We start from the raw sequence: 10,225 nt of genomic DNA, 5'->3' as shown, positions 1-10,225 counted from the left end.
CCCTCCCCCTTCATCTTGTGTATGGAGTCACATGTCTAACAGGTAGTGGGTAAGATATATTTATATTCATAGAAGAAAACTTTAAAGGCGTACATTCACATTGGACATCTTTCTTCCATGATATTTATAAGTCAAGTCAACACTGATTTTGTAATATGTGTGCAATATTAGTTTTGATGTAAATAATGTATAGTTTTGTTTCACATTGTTTGTACAAGATGAATGTCATTTGGTGCATATATATATAGTTTCGTTCCATATTTTGGTGAATATTTTGGCGTGCTCTGTTTTGGTAAAAATGTGGTATACAAAATCCAGGTTATAATGAAGTAGTATGTAAAATTAAAAAATATATATCTATTTTTATAAAAAAAAGATTCCAACACGGTTGGATCTCCTAACGATGGTAAATGTAACAACTGTGGGGAAAAGTCCACGCGCCAAAATTCCAAAATTATTTTGTTGGGAATCGAATCCATGACTAAGCCATTTTTCACCTTGGTTGGCATACTCAACCGTGGGGAAAAGGGGAATTCTATCCAGTTTTTCACTTCAGCCATTATCCCGAGGGAAAAGTAACACATTTTCTATGATACTCTTCGCTAGGACAACCAACCCTAGTGAAGCCCTTTTCTCAACCAAGGTGATAGATACTTTTTTGTAGTAGTACAAATTTCATATATACTGAACTTTTTTTTCTTTCTCACCTTTTCGATCAATGGAAATAATATGGTAATCACTCAATCAACATACAATAATTATTTTACCATAGGCTTGAAAATTTTCTAAATAGTCAATCAAAGTCAAAATTCAAATACACATTTTTTAAGTTTGTCTTTCAGGTTATAACATGCCTTATTTTAAGATGGGATACTTTTATATACTGGACTTAAAACTTGGAGTTAAGTACATGTCATTTTTCCTTGTTTTTATTTACTTAACAACCATCCTTAACATAATACATATTATACATTCAAGAGTACTATAGAATAACTATTTTTTAGTTCTTTTTCTTTCTCTTATTTTTTTGAAGATTTCATTTTAACTTCTTTATTTTTTTATCAACCATGTTCTCTAGTACCTCAACCCCAAACTTAAAAATTTTACTAGTTCCAAAAGCAACCCTAAACTTTATCGTTTGCATTAACAAGGAAAATTAAAATTTCTACCTAACTCTAAAAATTGTAGGAAAATTAATTTTTCAAGCCAATAGGCTCATTATATAGCTATGCCACTAAATAAAAGGTCTAAGGCTCATAGGGGTTTAAACTTCAATAAGTTTTGTCTTTTCATTCCTAGGACCTGATATTATATGAACTATTGTTTGTTTCAACTCAATAGCTTCACAGCTTTCATTCCTAAGATTATCCAATATATTCCCATTAAAACTATCGGGGTTGGTTGAAAATATACATCTTGAAGAAGTCCTACATCGCTTAGTTTTGTGAATGAAGAGAGAGATCAAGACTACATATGTGATACAAATTCTTTGAAGTTCCACATCACTTAGTTTTGCAAAGGAAGAAGGAGTTCAATGCTATATATAGGAGTTCAATATGTAATTCTTAGAGTGTTTTAGATTGAAGTGAAATTTATTCTTCATGATAAAATATATGATTGTCGAAGATGACAATGTGAAATTCTTGAAGTGGTTTATCTTCAAGTGAAATATATTCTTCGTGAGAGAGTATGCTAGTTTTTAAAACTATGATTATCGGTGAAGACAATGTGAAAAATTCTTGGAGTGGTGTAGCTTCAAATGACTATACTCTTTATGGTGGAATATGATTATTGGTGAAGACAGTGTGAAAATTCTTGAAGTGGTGTAGCTTCAAGTGACTATACTCTTTTTGATGGAGTGTGATTATCGATGAAGACAATTAAAGCTTATGTATTATTTTCAATTAAGGTCGAGATTGTTAGGGTTGGTTGAAAATATACATCTTGAATAAGTCTCACGTCGCTTAGTTTTGTGAATGAATAGAGAGTCCAATGCTATATATAGGATAAAAATTCTTTGAAGTCTCACTTCGCTTAGTTTTGTGAAGGAAGATAGAGTTTGATGCTATATATAGGATTCAAGTTCTTCATTCTAAGATGCATTAGTCAAAGGCATTTTAAGTGTGTATTTGACTTTCTTTATTCTCTTATACTCTTGTATTAGAGTGTTGTGAGATGTAGTTAAATATTTTTTTGGAGGGTGTGGGTGGGTGTATTGGGGATCTGGGTTAGTTGAGAGTATATTATATATTGTAACAATTTTCACATAGTGTTATTCTTTGACTATTTATTGACAACGGCTGTGGTTTTTTCTCTAGGTTTTGGAGTTTCCACATTATATTCTTGTTTTGTGATTGTGTTCCTATTTTTTCTTTATGCTTTCTTTGTTTTTTCCCAACAAAAACCTCCACTTGATTGAGTTTCCAATTGTTTAGATAACTGTCCAATTTGAGTTTCAAGATTCTTTATGGATGTTTCACGATTCTTGTTGGATACTTAAATGTTTGAGTTAATTGCTTTCAAGTTGCTTTGAGTCATCTTCAATAAATGGTTCATAGTATCTTCTAAAATAGATGGCTTCTTGTTGAATATTTCTTAAATGATATTCAAGGTTGCTTTGAGTCATATTCATGAATCGGTTCATAGACTCTTCTAAAGGAGATGACTTCCTTGGTGGTGGATTCTGAGGAATGTAGCACCCTGACTTTTAAATTGAGTATTTTATTTAATTATTGGTATGTTTAATTCATTATACTTGAATTTTGAGGCTTTTTGGGGTGTAAGTGTATTTTGGTTATTTAATAATTATCGGGGTATAGAATTGGAGGCCAGAAAAATAAAATATTATTATTGGGATTATTGCAAATAATTAGATATATTTAATTATTTTGTGATAGATTGAAAAAATATAAAATATAGAAACATTGATTAAATTATTATTTGAATTAAATGTTTATTTAAACTAAACATTTATTTAATTTAAATAATAATTTATGAAAATTTTGAGAGTGGGGGAGAAGTTGAGTTTTTAGAGAAGTTGGAAGGTTAAGTTGTAATAATGAGATGTTGTGGATAAAAATTGTGAATTAGCAAAACCTATTAGGTTATATAAATAGAAAAAATGGGATTTCGGAAAATATTTTTACGTGAAATTGAGAAGAGTCAGAGGAGCGGCGACGGGAAACCCTAAGGGTGAGTGCTATGAAGGAAAAGCAGGAAATTCACCCAAAGCTCTATAATTTCAAGATAGGGGAATTTTTATTGATGGGGGATTATTGTAACACCCTTCTAAACTATCCCAAATATTTAATTAAAATAATAAACATATATCAGAGTAATTATGCAGTTAAGGGTGTCACACAATCATTCACACCATGTTCCAAAATAACTGTCATGCTCTTTATTTAATCGATTAAACATTTGCATAAATCGCAGCGGATATAAATCAAATTAATCAAAACATGTAACATACTACATGTAAACTGGTTCAACAATCTTTAACAACATAATTAAAAAGGTTCCCTCCCGATGTTACATCTATCAGAGCATGACCCACTAAGGAGACTACACTAGACTCCAAGCATTCGCTTCTACTCAACTCATTTCTCGTTACCTGAAAAATAGTTGTAAGGGTGAGTTCCTCAATCGATATAATAAGCATTATAAAATCTCATGTCATGTTAAGTAATTTGACACATTAATCACCCTAATCACAACATACAATCAGTACAGCACATCAGCTCAACATCATACTCAACACCAACATAAAACACAAGTATAATCTCGAATCATACTCCATAACAACACAACCACACGTATAATATTGGAATACATCCATTCATATTATACGCCATACATACATTATGCAATGAGACTCCACACATGCGGTACCGACTATTCTTGAACATATAGTTCAAGCTCACCGATCAATCCAGATACGGCTACTAAGCTCACTAGTCCCACTCATTTGAGATCTAATGACTCACTCACTAATTCCTCACCATGGGAATTAGCTACAGCCCCGAAGGCTATGCTATGCACACTAATCATCTAGCATGCAAACATCAACAACAAATCCACAATGATTCACTCACTAATTCCTCACCATGGGAATTAGCTACAGCCCCGAAGGCTATGCTATGCACGCTAATCATCTAGCAATGCAACATCAACAACAATTCACAATAGACATATGCTCACACTCTAAGCCATACAACAGTCCATTCACAAATACAGGCATAATATATACATTCACATCATTATGCATGCCATCATACATCACCAACACATGTATCAACACATCATTATCATGTAAATCAATTAAACACAGTATTAGCGCACTCTACTAATACCTATACTGCTCAAAACAGCGGGATATAATCCCTATTACATCATACGCCAACATAGGCCAACTCTCAATTATGTACACAACATTAAAAAGCCAATTTTTCCACTCTGCAACAGTGTTAACCGGTTAACGCCCTGGGTTAACCGGTTAACGCAGGCAAAACACGCTTACTGCCCAAAACTTAACAGTGTTAACCGGTTAACGCCCTGGGTTAACCGGTTAACGCAGGCAAAACAGCACTAATTCTCAATTCGTAACAGTGTTAACCGGTTAACACCCTGGGTTAACCGGTTAACGCAGACAAAACAGCAGTTCCTGCGCTAACACAAAGCAGAATGCAGAATTTCCGCATTTTCCGCCGTTAGAGGACTTCCGGACCTCCGATTCCAATTCCGTAAAAAGCTATACGTTCGGGAAAACACGACTCACACAATCACGGATTCAATTTCAGTTTTTAACACAGTGTAACCAACGTAATTCCAGCATTCACCAATCCCAATTAGGGTCAAATAACGGCTTATCACTACCCATTACATATTATCCCATAATACCCATTAATCGACGATAAACCCCCCTTACCTGAGTTAATCCGGCGAATCTTAAGCTCCAAGCTCTTCTCTTCTCCAACCTTCTTCCTCTTGCTCTGCCTCTTTGCCCTTTTCCTCTTTCACGATCGCTTCTCTGCTTTTTCACGTAAAAACCTTTTTACCAAGATGAACCCTTTTTACTTATTCCAACTTATATATTTTCCAAATTATATTATTATTCCAATAATAATAATAATTCAATAATAATAATAATAAAATTTCCGATTATTTAATTAAATTAATAAATATATTATTAACTCAATTTAAATAATTATTTTATTATTATCGGGGTGTTACAACTCTCCCCCACTAAAAGAGTTTTCGTCCTCGAAAACATACCTCAAGCGAACAACTCTGGGTAAGATTCCTTCATCTTACTCTCAAGTTCCCAAGTCACATTGCCACCTGCTGGTCCTCCCCAAGCTACCTTCACCAAGGCAATCTCTTTACCCCGCAACTGCTTCAACTCTCGATCCTCGATCCTCATAGGTGATGTTTCAACAGTCAGGTTATCTCTCACCTGTACATCATCTATTTGGACTACATGCGACGGATCATGAATGTACCTCCTCAACTGAGACACATGAAAAACCTCATGCAAATTCGCAAGCGACGGCGGTAAAGCGTTACGATAGGCTACCTCCCCTATCCTCTCCAAAATCTGATAAGGACCAATAAATCGAGGTGTCAACTTCTTCGACTTCAAAGCTCGACCAACCCCAGTTATCGGAGTAACACGAAGAAACACATGATCTCCCTCTTGGAACTCAAGTGACTTCCTCCTCTTGTCATGATAACTCTTCTGACGACTCTGAGCAATTCTCATCTTCTCCTGAATCATCTTAATCTTTTCCGTAGTTTGTTGAACAATCTCCGGTCCAACCACAGCACTCTCACCGGACTCATACCAACATAAAGGTGTCCGACATCTCCTACCATACAAAGCTTCAAACGGTGCCATACCAATGCTCGAATGAAAACTATTGTTGTAGGTAAACTCAACCAAAGGTAAATAACAATCCCAAGCACCTCCTTTTTCCAAAACACAAGCCCTCAAAAGATCCTCTAGTGACTGAATCGTCCTCTCAGTCTGGCCATCAGTCTGCGGATGATATGCAGAACTCAATCTCAGCTTAGTTCCCAAAGCCCTCTGCAAACCTTCCCAGAACTTCGATGTAAATCTAGGATCTCTGTCCGAAACAATACTCAACGGAATACCATGCAAACTTACAATCTTCTCAATATACAACTCAGCTAGTCTCTCTAACGGATAATCCATTCTGATCGGAATGAAATGAGCCGATTTTGTCAATCTGTCAACAATCACCCAAATGGCTTCAAAATTCTTATTTGTCCTCGGTAAACCAGAAACAAAATCCATACTGATACTATCCCACTTCCACTCCGGAATAGCCAACGGTTGCATTAGCCCAGACGGCTTCTGATGCTCAATCTTTGACTTCTGACAAGTCAAACAGGAATAAACAAAACTCGCAATTTCCCTTTTCATTCCCGGCCACCAAAATAACTTTTTCAAATCATGATACATCTTCGTAGCTCCAGGATGAATACTCAGGCCACTACGGTGTCCTTCCTCAAGAATACTCTTCTTAAGTTCGGTAACATCCGGAATACACACCCGATTACCAAATCTCAAAACACCATTCTCATCAACTCTGAATTCACCACCTTGACCTTGATTCACTAAAGTCAACTTATCAACCAAGAACACATCGGATTTCTGACCCTCTCTAATCTCATCCAGAATACCACTTGTTAACTTCAACATTCCCAATTTAACACTATTGTGAGTACTCTCACACACCAAACTCAAGTCTCTAAACTGCTCAATTAAATCCAATTCCCTAACCATTAACATAGACATATGCAATGATTTCCGACTCAATGCATCAGCCACTACATTTGCTTTACCCGGATGGTAATTCAAACCAAAGTCATAATCTTTCAGAAACTCTAACCATCTCCTCTGTCTCATATTCAGCTCTTTCTGATCAAACAAATACTTTAAACTTTTATGGTCACTGAAAACTTCAAATCTTGACCCATACAAATAATGTCTCCACAACTTCAGAACAAAAACCACAGCTGCCAACTCTAAATCGTGCGTCGGATAGTTCCTCTCATGAACTCTCAGCTGCCTCGAAGCATAAGCTATAACCTGCTTATTCTGCATCAAAACACCACCCAAGCCCAACAATGAAGCATCACAGTAAACTTCAAATGGTTCCGACGGACTCGGTAATATCAGAATAGGAGCAATAGTCAACCTTCTCTTTAACTCTTGGAAACCTTCTTCACATTTTGAGTCCCAAACAAACGCTTGCCCCTTTCTAGTCAACATCGTCAACGGTAAAGCCAACTTAGAAAATCCCTCAATGAACTTCCTATAATAACCAGCCAAACCCAGAAAACTCCTTATCTCAGAAACTGACTTCGGAGCTTCCCACTTAGATACCGCTTCTATCTTAGAAGGATCAACAGCAACACCACCTCTTGAAATCACATGACCAAGAAAACTAACCTCTTCTAACCAAAATTCACACTTAGACAGTTTAGCAAATAACTTCTTTGCTCGTAGAACTCCTAAAACCACTCTCAAATGGTCAGCATGCTCTTCTTCAGATTTCGAATATACCAAAATGTCATCAATAAACACCACAACAAACTGATCTAGGTACGGATGGAAAATCCTATTCATATACTCCATGAATACTCCAGGCGCATTAGTCACACCAAAAGGCATTACAGAATACTCATAATGTCCATACCTTGTTCTGAAAGCGGTCTTCTGAATATCCTCAGTTTTCACACGTATCTGATGATACCCAGATCTCAAATCTATCTTGCTGAACACACTCGCACCAACCAACTGATCCATCAAATCATCAATCCTCGGCAAAGGATACCGATTCTTGATCGTCACTTTATTCAGTTGCCTGTAGTCCACACACAACCTCATAGTACCTTCTTTCTTCTTAACCAATAACACTGGTGCACCCCACGGTGACACACTCGGACGAATAAATTTCTTATCCAACAGATCTTCCAGCTGACTCTTCAATTCAGTTAACTCAACAGCAGACATACGGTACGGAGCCATCGATATCGGTCTAGTACCAGGTACCAAATCAATCGAGAATTCAACCTCACGCTCTGGCGGCAATTCATTCACCTCTTCCGGAAACACATCAGGAAAATCACACACCACAGCTAGATCGCAAATCACCAGTTTATCTTTAGCCTCCAAAGTCGCTAACAGCATAAACAACTCTGCCCCATCTGCTACTGCCTCATCCACTTGCCTCGCTGATAGAAACAAATCCTTTCCTTCCTCAACCTCAGGAAATATCACAGTCTTATCAAAACAATTGATAGAAACTCGGTTAAACACCAACCAGTTCATACCCAGAATAACGTCAATCTGCACTAGTGGAAGGCACACAAGGTCCATCCCAAAGTCTCTACCAAAAATACTCAAAGGACAATTTAAACAAACTGAAGTAGTAGTCACTGAACCCTTCGCAGGAGTATCAATCACCATACTACCATGCATCTCAGATATCTCTAACTTAAGTTTCACAGCACAATCCAAAGATATAAAGGAATGAGTAGCACCGGTGTCAATAATAGCTACAAGAGGAAAGCCATTAATATAACACGTACCTCGGATCAAACGATCATCTGCAGAAGTCTCAGAACCCGATAAGGCAAAGACCTTGCCTCCTGACTGATTCTCTTTCTTCGGCTTAGGACACTGTGGACTGATATGACCCAACTCTCCACAGTTGAAACAAGTCACAGTCTTCAACCGGCACTCTGCAGCCAAATGACCGCCCTTGCCACACTTGAAACACTTCATCGCAGCACTGGTACACTCATGGACACGATGTCCAGCCCGACCACACCTATAACACTTAGCAGGGGCACTAGAGTCTCCCCCACTAGGCCTCTTCATCCCACTCTGCTTCTGAAAACCTTTGCCAGCTGCATACGGTTTTCCACGATCATTCTGATTCTTGCCTTTCCTATCAACCCTTTGCTGATAGCTCTCTGCTCTGGCTTTGGAATCCTGTTCAAAAATCCTGCAACAGTCAACCAAGTCAGAAAACACTCTGATCCATTGGTATCCAATAGCCTGTTTGATCTCAGGACGCAACCCGTTCTCAAACTTCACACATTTCGAAAATTCTCCAGCAGCCTCATTATAGGGAGTATAATACTTCGACAGCTCTGTGAACTTAGCAGCATACTCAGTAACCGACTTGTTACCCTGCTTCAATTCCAAGAACTCTATCTCTTTCTTTCCTCTGACATCCTCTGGAAAATACTTCCTCAGAAATCTCTCTCTGAACACAGCCCAAGTGATCTCAGCATTCCCAGCAGTTTCCAACTCAGTGCGGGTAGCAACCCACCAATCATCAGCTTCCTCTGACAGCATATGCGTACCGAACCTGACCTTCTGGTTATCGGCACACTCAGTTACTCGGAAGATTCTCTCGATCTCCTTCAACCACTTCTGAGCGCCATCTGGATCGTATGCTCCCTTGAACATTGGAGGATTGTTCTTCTGGAACTCACTCAGTTGACGAGCAGCTCCCCTTCCCACAACATTCGGATTCCCTCCAAGTACTCCAGCTAGCATACCCAGAGCCTCAGCAATCGCATCATCATCTCTACCTCTTCCAGCCATCTCTATTCTGAAAACCCAACAAGCTAAAACAATAAGTACTGATAGGGTTACACAACACCTATCCCGTACAGGGGAAACAGAATAATTACGACTCGACTCGACCGACTATGCTCTGATACCACTAATGTAACACCCTTCTAAACTACCCCAAATATTTAATTAAAATAATAAACATATATCAGAGTAATTATGCAGTTAAGGGTGTCACACAATCATTCACACCATGTTCCAAAATAATTGTCATGCTCTTTATTTAATCGATTAAACATTTGCATAAATCGCAGCGGATATAAATCAAATTAATCAAAACATGTAACATACTACATGTAAACTGGTTCAACAATCTTTAACAACATAATTAAAAAGGTTCCCTCCCGATGTTACATCTATCAGAGCATGACCCACTAAGGAGACTACACTAGACTCCAAGCATTCGCTTCTACTCAACTCATTTCTCGTTACCTGAAAAATAGTTGTAAGGGTGAGTTCCTCAATCGATATAATAAGCATTATAAAATCTCATGTCATGTTAAGTAATTTGACACATTAATCACCCTAATCACAACATACAATCAGTAC

Source organism: Lathyrus oleraceus, chromosome 2 (assembly GCF_024323335.1).
Source record: "Lathyrus oleraceus cultivar Zhongwan6 chromosome 2, CAAS_Psat_ZW6_1.0, whole genome shotgun sequence".
NCBI lineage: Eukaryota > Viridiplantae > Streptophyta > Magnoliopsida > Fabales > Fabaceae > Lathyrus > Lathyrus oleraceus.
The sequence above is the reverse complement of the archived record's forward strand: the minus strand, read 5'-3'. Positions refer to the sequence as shown.